Raw genomic sequence first — 21,474 nt, 5'->3', positions numbered from 1 at the left:
AGCCCCTCGGTTTCTCGCCCTCTGTTTCAGCCCCTCTGTTTCTCGCCCTCTGTTTCAGCCCCTCTGTTTCAGCCCCTCTGTTTCAGCCCCTCTGTTTTTTCGCCCTCTGTTTCTCGCCCTCTGTTTCAGCCCCTCTGTTTCTCGCCCTCTGTTTCAGCCCCTCGGTTTCTCGCCCTCTGTTTCAGCCACTCTGTTTCAGCCCCTCTGTTTCAGCCCCTCTGTTTCAGTCCCTCGGTTTCTCGCCGTCTGTTTCTCGCCCTCTGTTTCAGCCCCTCTGTTTCTCGCCCTCTGTTTCAGCCCCTCTGTTTCTCGCCCTCTCGTCAGCCCCTCTGTTTCAGCCCCTCTGTTTCAGCCCCTCTGTTTCAGCCCCTCTGTTTCTCGCCCTCTGTTTCAGCCCCTCTGTTTCTTGCCCTCTGTTTCAGCCCCTCTGTTTCTCGCCCTCTGTTTCAGCCTCTCTGTTTCTCGCCCTCTGTTTCAGCCCCTCTGTTTCAGACCCTCTGTTTCAGCCCCTCTGTTTCTCGCCCTCTGTTTCAGCCCCTCTTTTTCAGCCCCTCTATTTCAGCCCCTTTGTTTCAGCCCCTCTGTTTCATCCTCTCTGTTTCTCGCCCTCTGTTTCTCACCCTCTGTTTCTCGCCCTCTGTTTCAGCCCCTCTGTTTTTCGCCCTCTGTTTCAGCCCCTCTGTTTCTCGCCCTCTGTTTCAGGCTCTCTGTTTCAGCCCGTCTGTTTCAGCCCCTCTGTTTCAGCCCCTCTGTTTCTCGCCCTCTGTTTCTCGCCCGCTGTTTCAGCCGCTTTGTTTTTCGCCCTCTGTTTCAGCCCCTCTGTTTCAGCCCCTCTGATTCAGCCCCTCTGATTCAGCCCCTCTGTTTCTCGCCCTCTGTTTCAGCCCCTCTGTTTCAGCCCTTCTGTTTCAGCCACTCTGTTTCAGCCGCTCTGTTTCAGCCCCTCTGTTTCTCGACCTCTGTTTCAGCCCCTCTGTTTCAGCTCCTCTGTTTCTCGCCCTCTGTTTCAGCCCCTCTGTTCACGCCCTCTGTTTCAGCCCCTCTGATTAAGCCCCTCTGTTTCAGCCGATCTGAATCAGCCCCTTTGATTCAGCCCCTCTGTTTCAGCCCCTCTGTTTCGGCCCCTCTGTTTCTCGCCCTCTGTTTCAGCCCCTCAGTTTCTCACCCTCTGTTTCAGCCTCTCTGTTTCAGCCCCTCTGTTTCTCGCTCTCTGTTTCAGCCCCTCTGTTTCTCGCCCTCTGTTTCAGCCCCTCTGATTCAGCCCCTTTGTTTCTCGCCCTCTGTTTCAGCCACTCTGTTTCTCGCCCTCTGTTTCAGCCCCTCTGTTTCTCGCCCTCTGTTTCAGCCCCTCTGTTTCAGCTCCTCTGTTTCAGCCCCTCTGTTTCTCGCCCTCTGTTTCAGCCCCTCTGTTTCTCGCCCTCTGTTTCAGCCCCTCTGTTTCTCGCCCACTGTTTCAGCCCCTCTATTTCTCGCCCTCTGTTTCAGCCCCTCTATTATAGCCCCACTGTTTCAGCCCCTTTGTTTCAGTCCCTCTGTTTGTCGCCCTCTGTTTCAGCCCCTCTATTTCTCGCTCGCTGTTTCAGCCCCTCTGTTTCCGCCCCTCTGTTTCAGCCCCTCTGTTTCAGCCCCTCTGTATCTCGCCCTCTGTTTCAGCCCCTCTGTTTCTTGCCCTCTGTTTCAGCCACTCTGTATCTCGCCCTCTGTTTCAGCCTCTCTGTTTCTCGCCCTCTGTTTCAGCCCCTCTGTTTCAGCACCTCTGTTTCAGTCCCTCTGTTTCAGCCCCTCTGTTTCTCGCCCTCTGTTTCAGCCCCTCTGTTTCTCGCCCTCTGTTTCAGCCTCTCTGTTTCTCGCCCTCTGTTTCAGCCCCTCTGTTTCAGCCCCTCTGTTTCAGCCACTCTGTTTCTCGCCCTCTGTTTCAGCCCCTCTGTTTCAGCCCTTCTGTTTCAGCCACTCTGTTTCAGCCGCTCTGTTTCAGCCCCTCTGTTTCTCGACCTCTGTTTCAGCCCCTCTGTTTCAGCTCCTCTGTTTCTCGGCCTCTGTTTCAGCCCCTCTGTTTCTCGCCCTCTGTTTCAGCCTCTCTGTTTCTCGCCCTCTGTTTCAGCCCCTCTGTTTCAGCCCCTCTGTTTCAGCCACTCTGTTTCAGCCCCTCTGTTTCTCGCCCTCTGTTTCAGCACCTCTGTTTCAGCCCCTCTGTTTCTCGCCCTCTGTTTCAGCCTCTCTGTTTCTCGCCCTCTGTTTCAGCCCCTCTGTTTCAGCCCCTCTGTTTCAGCCACTCTGTTTCAGCCCCTCTGTTTCTCGCCCTCTGTTTCAGCACCTCTGATTCAGCCCCTCTGTTTCTCGCCCTCTGTTTCAGCCCCTCGGTTTCTCGCCCTCTGTTTCAGCCCCTCTGTTTCTCGCCCTCTGTTTCAGCCCCTCTGTTTCAGCCCCTCTGTTTCAGCCCCTCTGTTTTTTCGCCCTCTGTTTCTCGCCCTCTGTTTCAGCCCCTCTGTTTCTCGCCCTCTGTTTCAGCCCCTCGGTTTCTCGCCCTCTGTTTCAGCCACTCTGTTTCAGCCCCTCTGTTTCAGCCCCTCTGTTTCAGTCCCTCGGTTTCTCGCCCTCTGTTTCTCGCCCTCTGTTTCAGCCCCTCTGTTTCTCGCCCTCTGTTTCAGCCCCTCTGTTTCTCGCCCTCTCGTCAGCCCCTCTGTTTCAGCCCCTCTGTTTCAGCCCCTCTGTTTCAGCCGATCTGTTTCTCGCCCTCTGTTTCAGCCCCTCTGTTTCTCACCCTCTGTTTCATCCCCTCTGTTTCAGCCCCTCTGTTTCTCGCTCTCTGTTTCAGCCCCTCTGTTTCTCGCCCTCTGTTTCAGCACCTCTGATTCAGCCCCTCTGTTTCTCGCCCTCTGTTTCAGCCCCTCGGTTTCTCGCCCTCTGTTTCAGCGCCTCTGTTTCTCGCCCTCTGTTTCAGCCCCTCTGTTTCAGCCCCTCTGTTTCAGCCCCTCTGTTTTTTCGCCCTCTGTTTCTCGCCCTCTGTTTCAGCCCCTCTGTTTCTCGCCCTCTGTTTCAGCCCCTCGGTTTCTCGCCCTCTGTTTCAGCCACTCTGTTTCAGCCCCTCTGTTTCAGCCCCTCTGTTTCAGTCCCTCGGTTTCTCGCCCTCTGTTTCTCGCCCTCTGTTTCAGCCCCTCTGTTTCTCGCCCTCTGTTTCAGCCCCTCTGTTTCAGCCCCTCTGTTTCAGCCCCTCTGTTTTTTCACCCTCTGTTTCTCGCCCTCTGTTTCAGCCCCTCTGTTTCTCGCCCTCTGTTTCAGCCCCTCCGTTTCTCGCCCTCTGTTTCAGCCACTCTGTTTCAGCCCCTCTGTTTCAGCCCCTCTGTTTCAGTCCCTCGGTTTCTCGCCCTCTGTTTCTCGCCCTCTGTTTCAGCCCCTCTGTTTCTCGCCCTCTGTTTCAGCCCCTCTGTTTCTCGCCCTCTCGTCAGCCCCTCTGTTTCAGCCCCTCTGTTTCAGCCCCTCTGTTTCAGCCCCTCTGTTTCAGCCCCTCTGTTTCTCGCCCTCTGTTTCAGCCCCTCTGTTTCTTGCCCTCTGTTTCAGCCCCTCTGTTTCTCGTCCTCTGTTTCAGACTCTCTGTTTCTCGCCCTCTGTTTCAGCCCCTCTGTTTCAGACCCTCTGTTTCAGCCCCTCTGTTTCTCGCCCTCTGTTTCAGCCCCTCTTTTTCAGCCCCTCTATTTCAGCCCCTTTGTTTCAGCCCCTCTGTTTCATCCTCTCTGTTTCTCGCCCTCTGTTTCTCACCCTCTGTTTCTCGCCCTCTGTTTCAGACCCTCTGTTTTTCGCCCTCTGTTTCAGCCCCTCTGTTTCTCGCCCTCTGTTTCAGGCTCTCTGTTTCAGCCCGTCTGTTTCAGCCCCTCTGTTTCAGCCCCTCTGTTTCTAGCCCTCTGTTTCTCGCCCGCTGTTTCAGCCCCTTTGTTTTTCGCCCTCTGTTTCAGCCCCTCTGTTTCAGCCCCTCTGATTCAGCCCCTCTGATTCAGCCCCTCTGATTCAGCCCCTCTGTTTCTCGCCCTCTGTTTCAGCCCCTCTGTTTCAGCCCTTCTGTTTCAGCCACTCTGTTTCAGCCGCTCTGTTTCAGCCCCTCTGTTTCTCGACCTCTGTTTCAGCCCCTCTGTTTCAGCTCCTCTGTTTCTCGCCCTCTGTTTCAGCCCCTCTGTTCACGCCCTCTGTTTCAGCCCCTCTGATTGAGCCCCTCTGTTTCAGCCGATCTGAATCAGCCCCTCTGATTCAGCCCCTCTGTTTCAGCCCCTCTGTTTCAGCCCCTCTGTTTCTCGCCCTCTGTTTCAGCCCCTCAGTTTCTCACCCTCTGTTTCAGCCTCTCTGTTTCAGCCCCTCTGTTTCTCGCTCTCTGTTTCAGCCCCTCTGTTTCTCGCCCTCTGTTTCAGCCCCTCTGATTCAGCCCCTTTGTTTCTCGCCCTCTGTTTCAGCCACTCTGTTTCTCGCCCTCTGTTTCAGCCACTCTGTTTCTCGCCCTCTGTTTCAGCCCCTCTGTTTCAGCCCCTCTGTTTCAGCCCCTCTGTTTGTTGCCTTCTGTTTCTGCCCCTTAGTTTCTCGCCCTCTGTTTCAGCCCCACTGTTTTTCGCGTTCTGTTTCAGCCCCTCTGATTCAGCCCCTCTATTTCAGCCCTTCTGATTCAGCCCCTCTGATTCAGCCCCTCTGTTTCTCGCCCTCTGTTTCAGCCCCTCTGTTTCAGCCCTTCTGTTTCAGACACTCTGTTTCAGCCCCTCTGTTTCTCGACCTCTGTTTCAGTCCCTCTGTTTCTCGCCATCTGTTTCAGCCCCTCTGTTTCGCGCTCTCTGTTTCAGCCCCTCTGTTTCAGCTCCTCTGTTTCTCGCCCTCTGTTTCTGCCCCTCTGTTTCTCGCCCTCTGTTTCAGCCCCTCTGTTTCTCGCCCTCTGTTTCAGCCCCCCTGATTAAGCCCCTCTCTTTCTCGCCCTCTGTTTCAGCCCCTCTGTTTCTCGCCCTCTGTTTCAGCCCCTCTGTTTCAGCCCCTCTGTTTCATCCCCTCTGTTTCAGCCCCTCTGTTTCTCGCTCTCTGTTTCAGCCCCTCTGTTTCTCGCCCTCTGTTTCAGCACCTCTGATTCAGCCCCTCTGTTTCTCGCCCTCTGTTTCAGCCCCTCGGTTTCTCGCCCTCTGTTTCAGCCCCTCTGTTTCTCGCCCTCTGTTTCAGCCCCTCTGTTTCAGCCCCTCTGTTTCAGCCCCTCTGTTTTTTCGCCCTCTGTTTCTCGCCCTCTGTTTCAGCCCCTCTGTTTCTCGCCCTCTGTTTCAGCCCCTCGGTTTCTCGCCCTCTGTTTCAGCCACTCTGTTTCAGCCCCTCTGTTTCAGCCCCTCTGTTTCAGTCCCTCGGTTTCTCGCCCTCTGTTTCTCGCCCTCTGTTTCAGCCCCTCTGTTTCTCGCCCTCTGTTTCAGCCCCTCTGTTTCTCGCCCTCTCGTCAGCCCCTCTGTTTCAGCCCCTCTGTTTCAGCCCCTCTGTTTCAGCCCCTCTGTTTCTCGCCCTCTGTTTCAGCCCCTCTGTTTCTTGCCCTCTGTTTCAGCCCCTCTGTTTCTCGCCCTCTGTTTCAGCCTCTCTGTTTCTCGCCCTCTGTTTCAGCCCCTCTGTTTCAGACCCTCTGTTTCAGCCCCTCTGTTTCTCGCCCTCTGTTTCAGCCCCTCTTTTTCAGCCCCTCTATTTCAGCCCCTTTGTTTCAGCCCCTCTGTTTCATCCTCTCTGTTTCTCGCCCTCTGTTTCTCACCCTCTGTTTCTCGCCCTCTGTTTCAGACCCTCTGTTTTTCGCCCTCTGTTTCAGCCCCTCTGTTTCTCGCCCTCTGTTTCAGGCTCTCTGTTTCAGCCCGTCTGTTTCAGCCCCTCTGTTTCAGCCCCTCTGTTTCTCGCCCTCTGTTTCTCGGCCGCTGTTTCAGCCGCTTTGTTTTTCGCCCTCTGTTTCAGCCCCTCTGTTTCAGCCCCTCTGATTCAGCCCCTCTGATTCAGCCCCTCTGTTTCTCGCCCTCTGTTTCAGCCCCTCTGTTTCAGCCCTTCTGTTTCAGCCACTCTGTTTCAGCCGCTCTGTTTCAGCCCCTCTGTTTCTCGACCTCTGTTTCAGCCCCTCTGTTTCAGCTCCTCTGTTTCTCGCCCTCTGTTTCAGCCCCTCTGTTCACGCCCTCTGTTTCAGCCCCTCTGATTAAGCCCCTCTGTTTCAGCCGATCTGAATCAGCCCCTTTGATTCAGCCCCTCTGTTTCAGCCCCTCTGTTTCAGCCCCTCTGTTTCTCGCCCTCTGTTTCAGCCCCTCAGTTTCTCACCCTCTGTTTCAGCCTCTCTGTTTCAGCCCCTCTGTTTCTCGCTCTCTGTTTCAGCCCCTCTGTTTCTCGCCCTCTGTTTCAGCCCCTCTGATTCAGCCCCTTTGTTTCTCGCCCTCTGTTTCAGCCACTCTGTTTCTCGCCCTCTGTTTCAGCCCCTCTGTTTCTCGCCCTCTGTTTCAGCCCCTCTGTTTCAGCCCCTCTGTTTCAGCCCCTCTGTTTCTCGCCCTCTGTTTCAGCCCCTCTGTTTCTCGCCCTCTGTTTCAGCCCCTCTGTTTCTCGCCCACTGTTTCAGCCCCTCTATTTCTCACCCTCTGTTTCAGCCCCTCTATTATAGCCCCACTGTTTCAGCCCCTTTGTTTCAGTCCCTCTGTTTGTCGCCCTCTGTTTCAGCCCCTCTATTTCTCGCTCGCTGTTTCAGCCCCTCTGTTTCCGCCCCTCTGTTTCAGCCCCTCTGTTTCAGCCCCTCTGTATCTCGCCCTCGGTTTCAGCCCCTCTGTTTCTTGCCCTCTGTTTCAGCCACTCTGTATCTCGCCCTCTGTTTCAGCCTCTCTGTTTCTCGCCCTCTGTTTCAGCCCCTCTGTTTCAGCACCTCTGTTTCAGTCCCTCTGTTTCAGCCCCTCTGTTTCTCGCCCTCTGTTTCAGCCCCTCTGTTTCTCGCCCTCTGTTTCAGCCTCTCTGTTTCTCGCCCTCTGTTTCAGCCCCTCTGTTTCAGCCCCTCTGTTTCAGCCACTCTGTTTCTCGCCCTCTGTTTCAGCCCCTCTGTTTCAGCCCTTCTGTTTCAGCCACTCTGTTTCAGCCGCTCTGTTTCAGCCCCTCTGTTTCTCGACCTCTGTTTCAGCCCCTCTGTTTCAGCTCCTCTGTTTCTCGCCCTCTGTTTCAGCCCCTCTGTTTCTCGCCCTCTGTTTCAGCCTCTCTGTTTCTCGCCCTCTGTTTCAGCCCCTCTGTTTCAGCCCCTCTGTTTCAGCCACTCTGTTTCAGCCCCTCTGTTTCTCGCCCTCTGTTTCAGCACCTCTGTTTCAGCCCCTCTGTTTCTCGCCCTCTGTTTCAGCCTCTCTGTTTCTCGCCCTCTGTTTCAGCCCCTCTGTTTCAGCCCCTCTGTTTCAGCCACTCTGTTTCAGCCCCTCTGTTTCTCGCCCTCTGTTTCAGCACCTCTGATTCAGCCCCTCTGTTTCTCGCCCTCTGTTTCAGCCCCTCGGTTTCTCGCCCTCTGTTTCAGCCCCTCTGTTTCTCGCCCTCTGTTTCAGCCCCTCTGTTTCAGCCCCTCTGTTTTTTCGCCCTCTGTTTCTCGCCCTCTGTTTCAGCCCCTCTGTTTCTCGCCCTCTGTTTCAGCCCCTCGGTTTCTCGCCCTCTGTTTCAGCCACTCTGTTTCAGCCCCTCTGTTTCAGCCCCTCTGTTTCAGTCCCTCGGTTTCTCGCCCTCTGTTTCTCGCCCTCTGTTTCAGCCCCTCTGTTTCTCGCCCTCTGTTTCAGCCCCTCTGTTTCTCGCCCTCTCGTCAGCCCCTCTGTTTCAGCCCCTCTGTTTCAGCCCCTCTGTTTCAGCCCCTCTGTTTCTCGCCCTCTGTTTCAGCCCCTCTGTTTCTTGCCCTCTGTTTCAGCCCCTCTGTTTCTCGCCCTCTGTTTCAGCCTCTCTGTTTCTCGCCCTCTGTTTCAGCCCCTCTGTTTCAGACCCTCTGTTTCAGCCCCTCTGTTTCTCGCCCTCTGTTTCAGCCCCTCTTTTTCAGCCCCTCTATTTCAGCCCCTTTGTTTCAGCCCCTCTGTTTCATCCTCTCTGTTTCTCGCCCTCTGTTTCTCACCCTCTGTTTCTCGCCCTCTGTTTCAGACCCTCTGTTTTTCGCCCTCTGTTTCAGCCCCTCTGTTTCTCGCCCTCTGTTTCAGGCTCTCTGTTTCAGCCCGTCTGTTTCAGCCCCTCTGTTTCAGCCCCTCTGTTTCTCGCCCTCTGTTTCTCGCCCGCTGTTTCAGCCCCTTTGTTTTTCGCCCTCTGTTTCAGCCCCTCTGTTTCAGCCCCTCTGATTCAGCCCCTCTGATTCAGCCCCTCTGTTTCTCGCCCTCTGTTTCAGCCCCTCTGTTTCAGCCCTTCTGTTTCAGCCACTCTGTTTCAGCCGCTCTGTTTCAGCCCCTCTGTTTCTCGCCCTCTGTTTCAGCCCCTCGGTTTCTCGCCCTCTGTTTCAGCCACTCTGTTTCAGCCCCTCTGTTTCAGCCCCTCTGTTTCAGTCCCTCGGTTTCTCGCCCTCTGTTTCTCGCCCTCTGTTTCAGCCCCTCTGTTTCTCGCCCTCTGTTTCAGCCCCTCTGTTTCTCGCCCTCTCGTCAGCCCCTCTGTTTCAGCCCCTCTGATTCAGCCCCTCTGATTCAGCCCCTCTGTTTCTCGCCCTCTGTTTCAGCCCCTCTGTTTCAGCCCTTCTGTTTCAGCCACTCTGTTTCAGCCCCTCTATTTCAGCCCCTTTGTTTCAGCCCCTCTGTTTCATCCTCTCTGTTTCTCGCCCTCTGTTTCTCACCCTCTGTTTCTCGCCCTCTGTTTCAGACCCTCTGTTTTTCGCCCTCTGTTTCAGCCCCTCTGTTTCTCGCCCTCTGTTTCAGGCTCTCTGTTTCAGCCCGTCTGTTTCAGCCCCTCTGTTTCAGCCCCTCTGTTTCTCGCCCTCTGTTTCTCGCCCGCTGTTTCAGCCCCTTTGTTTTTCGCCCTCTGTTTCAGCCCCTCTGTTTCAGCCCCTCTGATTCAGCCCCTCTGATTCAGCCCCTCTGTTTCTCGCCCTCTGTTTCAGCCCCTCTGTTTCAGCCCTTCTGTTTCAGCCACTCTGTTTCAGCCCCTCTGATTAAGCCCCTCTGTTTCAGCCGATCTGAATCAGCCCCTTTGATTCAGCCCCTCTGTTTCAACCCCTCTGTTTCAGCCCCTCTGTTTCTCGCCCTCTGTTTCAGCCCCTCAGTTTCTCACCCTCTGTTTCAGCCTCTCTGTTTCAGCCCCTCTGTTTCTCGCTCTCTGTTTCAGCCCCTCTGTTTCTCGCCCTCTGTTTCAGCCCCTCTGATTCAGCCCCTTTGTTTCTCGCCCTCTGTTTCAGCCACTCTGTTTCTCGCCCTCTGTTTCAGCCCCTCTGTTTCTCGCCCTCTGTTTCAGCCCCTCTGTTTCAGCCCCTCTGTTTCAGCCCCTCTGTTTCTCGCCCTCTGTTTCAGCCCCTCTGTTTCTCGCCCTCTGTTTCAGCCCCTCTGTTTCTCGCCCTCTGTTTCAGCCCCTCTATTTCTCGCCCTCTGTTTCAGCCCCTCTATTATAGCCCCACTGTTTCAGCCCCTTTGTTTCAGTCCCTCTGTTTGTCGCCCTCTGTTTCAGCCCCTCTATTTCTCGCTCGCTGTTTCAGCCCCTCTGTTTCCGCCCCTCTGTTTCAGCCCCTCTGTTTCAGCCCCTCTGTATCTCGCCCTCTGTTTCAGCCCCTCTGTTTCTTGCCCTCTGTTTCAGCCACTCTGTATCTCGCCCTCTGTTTCAGCCTCTCTGTTTCTCGCCCTCTGTTTCAGCCCCTCTGTTTCAGCACCTCTGTTTCAGTCCCTCTGTTTCAGCCCCTCTGTTTCTCGCCCTCTGTTTCAGCCTCTCTGTTTCTCGCCCTCTGTTTCAGCCCCTCTGTTTCAGCCCCTCTGTTTCAGCCACTCTGTTTCAGCCCCTCTGTTTCTCGCCCTCTGTTTCAGCCCCTCTGTTTCTCGCCCTCTGTTTCAGCCCCTCTGTTTCTCGCCCTCTGTATCAGCCGCTTTGTTCCAGCCCCTCTGTTTCAGCCCCTCTGTTTCAGCCCCTCTTTTTCAGCCCCTCTATTTCAGCCCCTTTGTTTCAGCCCCTCTGTTTCATCCTCTCTGTTTCTCGCCCTCTGTTTCTCACCCTCTGTTTCTCGCCCTCTGTTTCAGCCCCTCTGTTTCTCGACCTCTGTTTCAGCCCCTCTGTTTCAGCTCCTCTGTTTCTCGCCCTCTGTTTCAGCCCCTCTGTTCACGCCCTCTGTTTCAGCCTCTCTGATTAAGCCCCTCTGTTTCAGCCGATCTGAATCAGCCCCTCTGATTCAGCCCCTCTGTTTCAGCCCCTCTGTTTCAGCCCCTCTGTTTCTCGCCCTCTGTTTCAGCCCCTCAGTTTCTCACCCTCTGTTTCAGCCTCTCTGTTTCAGCCCCTCTGTTTCTCGCTCTCTGTTTCAGCCCCTCTGTTTCTCGCCCTCTGTTTCAGCCCCTCTGATTCAGCCCCTTTGTTTCTCGCCCTCTGTTTCAGCCACTCTGTTTCTCGCCCTCTGTTTCAGCCCCTCTGTTTCTCGCCCTCTGTTTCAGCCCCTCTGTTTCAGCCCCTCTGTTTCAGCCCCTCTGTTTCTCGCCCTCTGTTTCAGCCCCTCTGTTTCTCGCCCTCTGTTTCAGCCCCTCTGTTTCTCGCCCACTGTTTCAGCCCCTCTATTTCTCGCCCTCTGTTTCAGCCCCTCTATTATAGCCCCACTGTTTCAGCCCCTTTGTTTCAGTCCCTCTGTTTGTCGCCCTCTGTTTCTGGCCCTCTGTTTCAGCCCCTCTATTTCTCGCTCTCTGTTTCAGCCCCTCTGTTTCCGCCCCTCTGTTTCAGCCCCTCTGTTTCAGCCCCTCTGTATCTCGCCCTCTGTTTCAGCCCCTCTGTTTCTTGCCCTCTGTTTCAGCCACTCTGTATCTCGCCCTCTGTTTCAGCCTCTCTGTTTCTCGCCCTCTGTTTCAGCCCCTCTGTTTCAGCACCTCTGTTTCAGTCCCTCTGTTTCAGCCCCTCTGTTTCTCGCCCTCTGTTTCAGCCCCTCTGTTTCTCGCCCTCTGTTTCAGCCTCTCTGTTTCTCGCCCTCTGTTTCAGCCCCTCTGTTTCAGCCCCTCTGTTTCAGCCACTCTGTTTCAGCCCCTCTGTTTCTCGCCCTCTGTTTCAGCCCCTCTGTTTCTCGCCCTCTGTTTCAGCCCCTCTGTTTCTCGCCCTCTGTATCAGCCGCTTTGTTCCAGCCCCTCTGTTTCAGCCCCTCTGTTTCAGCCCCTCTTTTTCAGCCCCTCTATTTCAGCCCCTTTGTTTCAGCCCCTCTGTTTCATCCTCTCTGTTTCTCGCCCTCTGTTTCTCACCCTCTGTTTCTCGCCCTCTGTTTCAGCCCCTCTGTTTTTCGCCCTCTGTTTCAGCCCCTCTGTTTCTCGCCCTCTGTTTCAGGCTCTCTGTTTCAGCCCGTCTGTTTCAGCCCCTCTGTTTCAGCCCCTCTGTTTCTCGCCCTCTGTTTCTCGCCCGCTGTTTCAGCCCCTTTGTTTTTCGCCCTCTGTTTCAGCCCCTCTGTTTCAGCCCCTCTGATTCAGCCCCTCTGATTCAGCCCCTCTGTTTCTCGCCCTCTGTTTCAGCCCCTCTGTTTCTCGCCCACTGTTTCAGCCCCTCTATTTCTCGCCCTCTGTTTCAGCCCCTCTATTATAGCCCCACTGTTTCAGCCCCTTTGTTTCAGTCCCTCTGTTTGTCGCCCTCTGTTTCAGCCCCTCTATTTCTCGCTCGCTGTTTCAGCCCCTCTGTTTCCGCCCCTCTGTTTCAGCCCCTCTGTTTCAGCCCCTCTGTATCTCGCCCTCTGTTTCAGCCCCTCTGTTTCTTGCCCTCTGTTTCAGCCACTCTGTATCTCGCCCTCTGTTTCAGCCTCTCTGTTTCTCGCCCTCTGTTTCAGCCCCTCTGTTTCAGCACCTCTGTTTCAGTCCCTCTGTTTCAGCCCCTCTGTTTCTCGCCCTCTGTTTCAGCCCCTCTGTTTCTCGCCCTCTGTTTCAGCCTCTCTGTTTCTCGCCCTCTGTTTCAGCCCCTCTGTTTCAGCCCCTCTGTTTCAGCCACTCTGTTTCAGCCCCTCTGTTTCTCGCCCTCTGTTTCAGCCCCTCTGTTTCTCGCCCTCTGTTTCAGCCCCTCTGTTTCTCGCCCTCTGTATCAGCCGCTTTGTTCCAGCCCCTCTGTTTCAGCCCCTCTGTTTCAGCCCCTCTTTTTCAGCCCCTCTATTTCAGCCCCTTTGTTTCAGCCCCTCTGTTTCATCCTCTCTGTTTCTCGCCCTCTGTTTCTCACCCTCTGTTTCTCGCCCTCTGTTTCAGCCCCTCTGTTTCTCGACCTCTGTTTCAGCCCCTCTGTTTCAGCTCCTCTGTTTCTCGCCCTCTGTTTCAGCCCCTCTGTTCACGCCCTCTGTTTCAGCCCCTCTGATTAAGCCCCTCTGTTTCAGCCGATCTGAATCAGCCCCTCTGATTCAGCCACTCTGTTTCAGCCCCTCTGTTTCAGCCCCTCTGTTTCTCGCCCTCTGTTTCAGCCCCTCAGTTTCTCACCCTCTGTTTCAGCCTCTCTGTTTCAGCCCCTCTGTTTCTCGCTCTCTGTTTCAGCCCCTCTGTTTCTCGCCCTCTGTTTCAGCCCCTCTGATTCAGCCCCTTTGTTTCTCGCCCTCTGTTTCAGCCACTCTGTTTCTCGCCCTCTGTTTCAGCCCCTCTGTTTCTCGCCCTCTGTTTCAGCCCCTCTGTTTCAGCCCCTCTGTTTCAGCCCCTCTGTTTCTCGCCCTCTGTTTCAGCCCCTCTGTTTCTCGCCCTCTGTTTCAGCCCCTCTGTTTCACGCCCACTGTTTCAGCCCCTCTATTTCTCGCCCTCTGTTTCAGCCCCTCTATTATAGCCCCACTGTTTCAGCCCCTTTGTTTCAGTCCCTCTGTTTGTCGCCCTCTGTTTCTGGCCCTCTGTTTCAGCCCCTCTATTTCTCGCTCTCTGTTTCAGCCCCTCTGTTTCCGCCCCTCTGTTTCAGCCCCTCTGTTTCAGCCCCTCTGTATCTCGCCCTCTGTTTCAGCCCCTCTGTTTCTTGCCCTCTGTTTCAGCCACTCTGTATCTCGCCCTCTGTTTCAGCCTCTCTGTTTCTCGCCCTCTGTTTCAGCCCCTCTGTTTCAGCACCTCTGTTTCAGTCCCTCTGTTTCAGCCCCTCTGTTTCTCGCCCTCTGTTTCAGCCCCTCTGTTTCTCGCCCTCTGTTTCAGCCTCTCTGTTTCTCGCCCTCTGTTTCAGCCCCTCTGTTACAGCCCCTCTGTTTCAGCCACTCTGTTTCAGCCCCTCTGTTTCTCGCCCTCTGTTTCAGCCCCTCTGTTTCTCGCCCTCTGTTTCAGCCCCTCTGTTTCTCGCCCTCTGTATCAGCCGCTTTGTTCCAGCCCCTCTGTTTCAGCCCCTCTGTTTCAGCCCCTCTTTTTCAGCCCCTCTATTTCAGCCCCTTTGTTTCAGCCCCTCTGTTTCATCCTCTCTGTTTCTCGCCCTCTGTTTCTCACCCTCTGTTTCTCGCCCTCTGTTTCAGCCCCTCTGTTTTTCGCCCTCTGTTTCAGCCCCTCTGTTTCTCGCCCTCTGTTTCAGCCCCTCTGTTTCTCGCCCTCTGTTTCAGCCCCTCAGTTTCTCACCCTCTGTTTCAGCCTCTCTGTTTCAGCCCCTCTGTTTCTCGCTCTCTGTTTCAGCCCCTCTGTTTCTCGCCCTCTGTTTCAGCCCCTCTGATTCAGCCCCTTTGTTTCTCGCCCTCTGTTTCAGCCACTCTGTTTCTCGCCCTCTGTTTCAGCCCCTCTGTTTCTCGCCCTCTGTTTCAGCCCCTCTGTTTCAGCCCCTCTGTTTCAGCCCCTCTGTTTCTCGCCCTCTGTTTCAGCCCCTCTGTTTCTCGCCCTCTGTTTCAGCCCCTCTGTTTCTCGCCCACTGTTTCAGCCCCTCTATTTCTCGCCCTCTGTTTCAGCCCCTCTATTATAGCCCCACTGTTTCAGCCCCTTTGTTTCAGTCCCTCTGTTTGTCGCCCTCTGTTTCTGGCCCTCTGTTTCAGCCCCTCTATTTCTCGCTCTCTGTTTCAGCCCCTCTGTTTCAGCCCCTCTGTTTCAGCCCCTCTGTTTCAGCCCCTCTGTATCTCGCCCTCTGTTTCAGCCCCTCTGTTTCTTGCCCTCTGTTTCAGCCACTCTGTATCTCGCCCTCTGTTTCAGCCTCTCTGTTTCTCGCCCTCTGTTTCAGCCCCTCTGTTTCAGCACCTCTGTTTCAGTCCCTCTGTTTCAGCCCCTCTGTTTCTCGCCCTCTGTTTCAGCCCCTCTGTTTCTCGCCCTCTGTTTCAGCCTCTCTGTTTCTCGCCCTCTGTTTCAGCCCCTCTGTTTCAGCCCCTCTGTTTCAGCCACTCTGTTTCAGCCCCTCTGTTTCTCGCCCTCTGTTTCAGCCCCTCTGTTTCTCGCCCTCTGTTTCAGCCCCTCTGTTTCAGCCCCTCTTTTTCAGCCCCTCTATTTCAGCCCCTTTGTTTCAGCCCCTCTGTTTCATCCTCTCTGTTTCTCGCCCTCTGTTTCTCACCCTCTGTTTCTCGCCCTCTGTTTCAGCCCCTCTGTTTTTCGCCCTCTGTTTCAGCCCCTCTGTTTCTCGCCCTCTGTTTCAGGCTCTCTGTTTCAGCCCGTCTGTTTCAGCCCCTCTGTTTCAGCCCCTCTGTTTCTCGCCCTCTGTTTCTCGCCCGCTGTTTCAGCCCCTTTGTTTTTCGCCCTCTGTTTCAGCCCCTCTGTTTCAGCCCCTCTGATTCAGCCCCTCTGATTCAGCCCCTCTGTTTCTCGCCCTCTGTTTCAGCCCCTCTGTTTCAGCCCTTCTGTTTCAGCCACTCTGTTTCAGCCGCTCTGTTTCAGCCCCTCTGTTTCTCGACCTCTGTTTCAGCCCCTCTGTTTCAGCTCCTCTGTTTCTCGCCCTCTGTTTCAGGCCCTCTGTTCACGCCCTCTGTTTCAGCCCCTCTGATTAAGCCCCTCTGTTTCAGCCCCTCTGAATCAGCCCCTCTGATTCAGCCCCTCTGTTTCTCGCCCTCTGTTTCAGCCCCTCTGTTTCTCGCCCTCTGTTTCAGCCGCTCAGTTTCTCACCCTCTGTTTCAGCCTCTCTGTTTCAGCCCCTCTGTTTCTCGCTCTCTGTTTCAGCCCCTCTGTTTCTCGCCCTCTGTTTCAGCCCCTCTTATTCAGCCCCTTTGTTTCTCGCCCTCTGTTTCAGCCCCTCTGTTTCTCGCCCTCTGTTTCAGCCCCTCTGTTTCTCGCCCTCTGTTTCAGCCCCTCTGTTTCAGCCCCTCTGTTTCAGCCCCTCTGTTTCTCGCCCTCTGTTTCAGCCCCTCTGTTTCTCGCCCTCTGTTTCAGCCCCTCTATTTCTCGCCCTCTGTTTCAGCCCCTCTATTATAGCCCCACTGTTTCAGCCCCTTTGTTTCAGTCCCTCTGTTTGTCGCCCTCTGTTTCTGGCCCTCTGTTTCAGCCCCTCTATTTCTCGCTCTCTGTTTCAGCCCCTCTGTTTCCGCCCCTCTGTTTCAGCCCCTCTGTTTCAGCCCCTCTGTATCTCGCCCTCTGTTTCAGCCCCTCTGTTTCTTGCCCTCTGTTTCAGCCACTCTGTTTCTCGCCCTCTGTTTCAGCCTCTCTGTTTCTCGCCCTCTGTTTCAGCCCCTCTGTTTCTCGCCCTCTGTTTCAGTCCCTCTATTTCAGCCCCTCTGTTTCTCGCCCTCTGTTTCAGCCCCTCTGTTTCTCGCCCTCTGTTTCAGCCTCTCTGTTTCTCACCCTCTGTTTCAGCCCCTCTGTTTCAGCCCCTCTGTTTCAGCCACTCTGTTTCAGCCCCTCTGTTTCTCGCCCTCTGTTTCAGCCCCTCTGTTTCTCGCCCTCTGTTTCAGCCCCTCTGTTTCTCGCCCTCTGTATCAGCCGCTTTGTTCCAGCCCCTCTGTTTCAGCCCCTCTGTTTCAGCCCCTCTGTTTCTCACTCTCTGTGTCAGCCCCTCTGTTTCTTGCCCTCTGTTTCAGCCCCTCTGATTCAGCCCCTTTGTTTCTCGCCCTCTGTTTCAGCCCCTCTGTTTCTCGCCCTCTGTTTCAGCCCCTCTGTTTCTCGCCCTCTGTTTCAGCCCCTCTGTTTCAGCCCGTCTGTTTCAGCCCCTCTGTTTCTCGCCCTCTGTTTCAGCCCCTCTATTTCTCGCCCTCTGTTTCAGCCCCTCTATTTTGGCCCACTGTTTCAGCCCCTCTGTTTCAGCCACTCTGTTTCTCGCCCTCTATTTCAGCTGCTCTGTTTCTCGCCCTCTGTACCAGCCCCTCTGTTTCAGCCCCTCTGTTTCAGTCCCTCTGTTTCTCGCCCTCTGTTTCTTGCCCTCTGTTTCAGCCCCTCTATTTCTCGCTCTCTGTTTCAGCCCCTCTGTTTCAGCCCCTCTGATTCAGCCCCTCTGATTCAGCCCCTCTGTTTCTCGCCCTCTGTTTCAGCCCCTCTGTTTCAGCCCCTCTGTTTCTTGCCCTCTGTTTCAGCCACTATGTTTCTCGCCCTCCGTTTCAGCCCCTCTGTTTCAGCCCCTCTGTTTCAGCCCCTCTGTTTCTCGCCCTCTTTTTCAGCCCCTGTGTTTCTCACCCTCTGTTTCAGCCCCTCTGTTTCAGCCCCTCTGTTTCTCGCCCTCTGTTTCTGCCCCTCAGTTTCTCGCCCTCTGTTTCAGCCCCTCTGTTTCTCGCCTTCTGTTTCAGCCCCTCTGATTCAGCCCCTCTGTTTCAGCCCTTCTGATTCAGCCCCTCTGATTCAGCCCCTCTGTTTCTCGCCCTCTGTTTCAGGCCCTCTGTTTCAGCCCTTCTGTTTCAGCCACTCTGTTTCAGCCGCTCTGTTTCTTGCCCTCTGTTTCAGCCCCGCTGTTTCTCGACCTCTGTTTCAGTCCCTCTGTTTCTCACCATCTGTTTCAGCCCCTCTGTTTCGCGCTCTCTGTTTCAGCCCCTCTATTTCAGCTCCTCTGTTTCTCGCCCTCTGTTTCGGCCCCTCTGTTTCTCACCCTCTGTTTCAGCCCCTCTGTTTCAGTCCCTCTGTTTCTCACCCTCTGTTTCAGCCCCTCTGTTTCTCGCCCTCTGTTTCTCGCCCTCTGTTTCAGCCCCTCTGTTTCTCGCCCTCTGTTTCAGCCCCTCTGTTTCTCGCCCTCTGTTTCAGCCCCTCTGTTTCAGCCCCTCTGTTTCAGCCCCTCTGTTTCTGGCCCTCTGTTTCAGCCCCTCTGTTTCTTGCCCTCTGTTTCAGCCCCTCTCTTTCTCGCCCTCTGTTTCAGCCTCTCTGTTTCTCGCCCTCTGTTTCAGCCCCTCTGTTTCAGCCCCTCTGTTTCAGCCCCTCTGTTTCTCGCCCTCTGTTTCAGCCCCTCTGTTTCTCGCCCTCTGTTTCTCGCTCGCTGTTTCAGCCCCTTTGTTTCTTGCCGTCTGTTTCAGCCCCTCTGTTTCAGCCACTCTGATTCAGCCCCTCTGTTTCAGCCCCTCTATTTCAGCCCCTCTGTTTCTCGCCCTCAGTTTCTGCCCCTCTGTTTCTCGCCCTCTGTTTCAGCCCCTCTGTTTCAGCCCCTCTGTTTCAGCCCCTCTGTTTCAGCCCCTCTGTTTCTCGCCCTCTGTTTCAGCCCCTCTGTTTCACGCCCTCTGTTTCAGCCCCTCTGTTTCAGCCCCTCTGTTTGTTGCCTTCTGTTTCTGCCCCTTAGTTTCTCGCCCTCTGTTTCAGCCCCGCTGTTTTTCGCCTTCTGTTTCAGCCCCTCTGATTCAGCCCCTCTATTTCAGCCCTTCTGATTCAGCCCCTCTGATTCAGCCCCTCTGTTTCTCGCCCTCTGTTTCAGCCCCTCTGTTTCAGCCCTTCTGTTTCAGACACTCTGTTTCAGCCCCTATGTTTCTCGACCTCTGTTTCAGTCCCTCTGTTTCTCGCCATCTGTTTCAGCCCCTCTGTTTCGCGCTCTCTGTTTCAGCCCCTCTGTTTCAGCTCCTCTGTTTCTCGCCCTCTGTTTCTGCCCCTCTGTTTCTCGCACTCTGTTTCAGCCCCTCTGTTTCTCGCCCTCTGTTTCAGCCCCTCTGATTAAGCCCCTCTCTTTCTCGCCCTCTGTTTCAGCCCCTCTGTTTTTCGCCCTCTGTTTCAGCCCCTCTGTTTCTCACCCTCTGTTTCATCCCCTCTGTTTCAGCCCCTCTGTTTCTCGCTCTCTGTTTCAGCCCCTCTGTTTCTCGCCCTCTGTTTCAGCACGTCTGATTCAGCCCCTCTGTTTCTCGCCCTCTGTTTCAGCCCCTCTTTTTCTCGCCCTCTGTTTCAGCCCCTCTGTTTCTCGCCCTCTGTTTCAGCCCCTCTGTTTCAGCCCCTCTGTTTTTTCGCCCTCTGTTTCTCGCCCTCTGTTTCAGCCCCTCTGTTTCTCGCCCTCTGTTTCAGCCCCTCGGTTTCTCGCCCTCTGTTTCAGCCACTCTGTTTCAGCCCCTCTGTTTCAGCCCCTCTGTTTCAGTCCCTCAGTTTCTCGCCCTCTGTTTCTCGCCCTCTGTTTCAGCCCCTCTGTTTCTCGCCCTCTGTTTCAGCCCCTCTGTTTCTCGCCCTCTCGTCAGCCCCTCTGTTTCAGCCCCTCTGTTTCTCGCCCTCTGTTTCAGCCCCTCTTTTTCTTGCCCTCTGTTTCAGCCACTCTGTTTCTCGCCCTCTGTTTCAGCCTCTCTGTTTCTCGCCCTCTGTTTCAGCCCCTCTGTTTCAGCCCCTCTGTTTCTCGCCCTCTGTTTCAGCCCCTCTTTTTCAGCCCCTCTATTTCAGCCCCTTTGTTTCAGCCCCTCTGTTTCAACCTCTCTGTTTCTCGCCCTCTGTTTCTCACCCTCTGTTTCTCGCCCTCTGTTTCAGCCCCTCTGTTTTTCGCCCTCTGTTTCAGCCCCTCTGTTTCTCGCCCTCTGTTTCAGGCTCTCTGTTTCAGCCCGTCTGTTTCAGCCCCTCTGTTTCAGCCCCTCTTTTTCTCGCCCTCTGTTTCTCGCCCGCTGTTTCAGCCCCTTTGTTTTTCGCCCTCTGTTTCAGCCCCTCTGTTTCAGCCCCTCTGATTCAGCCCCTCTGATTCAGCCCCTCTGTTTCTCGCCCTCTGTTTCAGCCCCTCTGTTTCAGCCCTTCTGTTTCAGCCACTCTGTTTCAGCCGCACTGTTTCAGCCCCTCTGTTTCTCGACCTCTGTTTCAGCACCTCTGTTTCAGCTCCTCTGTTTCTCGCCCTCTGTTTCAGCCCCTCTGATCACGCCCTCTGTTTCAGCCCCTCTGATTAAGCCCCTCTGTTTCAGCCCCTCTGAATCAGCCCCTCTGATTCAGCCCCTCTGTTTCAGCCCCTCTGTTTCAGCCCCTCTGTTTCTCGCCCTCTGTTTCAGCCGCTCAGTTTCTCACCCTCTGTTTCAGCCTCTCTGTTTCAGCCCCTCTGTTTCTCGCTCTCTGTTTCAGCCCCTCTGTTTCTCGCCCTCTGTTTCAGCCCCTCTGATTCAGCCCCTTTGTTTCTCGCCCTCTGTTTCAGCCCCTCTGTTTCTCGCCCTCTGTTTCAGCCCCTCTGTTTCTCGCCCTCTGTTTCAGCCCCTCTGTTTCAGCCCCTCTGTTTCAGCCCCTCTGTTTCTCGCCCTCTGTTTCAGCCCCTCTGTTTCTCGCCCTCTGTTTCAGCCCCTCTATTTCTCGCCCTCTGTTTCAGCCCCTCTATTATAGCCCCACTGTTTCAGCCCCTTTGTTTCAGCCCCTCTGTTTCTCGCCGTCTGTTTCAGCCGCTCTGTTTCTCGCCCTCTGTATCAGCCCCTCTGTTTCAGCCCCTCTGTTTGAGTCCCTCTGTTTGTCGCCCTCTGTTTCTGGCCCTCTGTTTCAGCCCCTCTATTTCTCGCTCTCTGTTTAAGCCCCTCTGTTTCCGCCCCTCTGTTTCAGCCCCTCTGTTTCAGCCCCTCTGTATCTCGCCCTCTGTTTCAGCCCCTCTGTTTCTTGCCCTCTGTTTCAGCCACTCTGTTTCTCGCCCTCTGTTTCAGCCTCTCTGTTTCTCGCCCTTTGTTTCAGCCCCTCTGTTTCAGCCCCTCTGTTTCAGTCCCTCTGTTTCAGCCCCTCTGTTTCTCGCCCTCCGTTTCAGCCCCTCTGTTTCTCGCCCTCTGGTTCAGCCTCGCTGTTTCTCGCCCTCTGTTTCAGCCCCTCTGTTTCAGCCCCTCTGTTTCAGCCACTCTGTTTCAGCCCCTCTGTTTCTCGCCCTCTGTTTCAGGCTCTCTGTTTCAGCCCGTCTGTTTCAGCCCCTCTGTTTCAGCCCCTCTGTTTCTCGCCCTCTGTTTCTCGCCTGCTGTTTCAGCCCCTTTGTTTTTCGCCCTCTGTTTCAGCCCCTCTGTTTCAGACCCTCTGATTCAGCCCCTCTGATTCAGCCCCTCTGTTTCAGCCCCTCTGTTTCAGCCCTTCTGTTTCAGCCACTCTGTTTCAGCCGCTCTGTTTCAGCCCCTCTGTTTCTCGCCCTCTGTATCAGCCGCTTTGTTCCAGCCCCTCTGTTTCAGCCCCTCTGTTTCTCACTCTCTGTTTCAGCCCCTCTGTTTCTCGCCCTCTGTTTCAGCCCCTCTGATTCAGCCCCTTTGTTTCTCGCCCTCTGTTTCAGCCCCTCTGTTTCTCGCCCTCTGTTTCAGCCCCTCTGTTTCTCGCCCTCTGTTTCAGCCCCTCTGTTTCAGCCCCTCTGTTTCAGCCCCTCTGTTTCTCGCCCTCTGTTTCAGCCCCTCTGTTTCTCGCCCTCTGTTTCAGCCCCTCTGTTTCTCGCCCTCTGTTTCAGCCCGTCTATTTCTCGCCCTCTGTTTCAACCCCTCTATTTTAGCCCCACTGTTTCAGCCCCTCTGTTTCAGCCACTCTGTTTCTCGCCCTCTATTTCAGCTGCTCTGTTTCTCGCCCTCTGTACCAGCCCCTCTGTTTCAGCCCCTCTGTTCCAGTCCCTCTGTTTCTCGCCCTCTGTTTCTGGCCCTCTGTTCAGCCCCTCTATTTCTCGCTCTCTGTTTCAGCCCTTCTGTTTCCGCCCCTCTGTTTCAGCCCCTCCGTTTCTCGCCCTCTGTTTCAGCCCCTCTGTTTCAGCCCCTCTGATTCAGCCCCTCTGATTCAGCCCCTCTGTTTCTCGCCCTCTGTTTCAGCCACTCTGTTTCAGCCCCTCTGTTTCTTGCCCTCTGTTTCAGCCCCTATGTTTCTCGCCCTCCGTTTCAGCCCCTCTGTTTCAGCCCCTCTTTTTCAGCCCCTCGGTTTCTCGCCCTCTGTTTCAGCCCCTGTGTTTCTCACCCTCTGTTTCAGCCCCTCTGTTTCAGCCCCACTGTTTCTCGCCCTCTGTTTCTGCCCCTCAGTTTCTCGCCCTCTGTTTCAGCCCCTCTGTTTCTCGCCTTCTGTTTCAGCCCCTCTGATTCAGCCCCTCTGTTTCAGCCCTTCTGATTCAGCCCCTCTGATTCAGCCCCTCTGTTTCTCGCCCTCTGTTTCAGCCCCTCTGTTTCAGCCCTTCTGTTTCAGCCACTCTGTTTCAGCCGCT

Source organism: Chiloscyllium punctatum, chromosome 45 (assembly GCF_047496795.1).
Source record: "Chiloscyllium punctatum isolate Juve2018m chromosome 45, sChiPun1.3, whole genome shotgun sequence".
Taxonomy (NCBI): Eukaryota; Metazoa; Chordata; class Chondrichthyes; order Orectolobiformes; family Hemiscylliidae; genus Chiloscyllium; species Chiloscyllium punctatum.
This window is presented reverse-complemented; position numbering follows the sequence as displayed.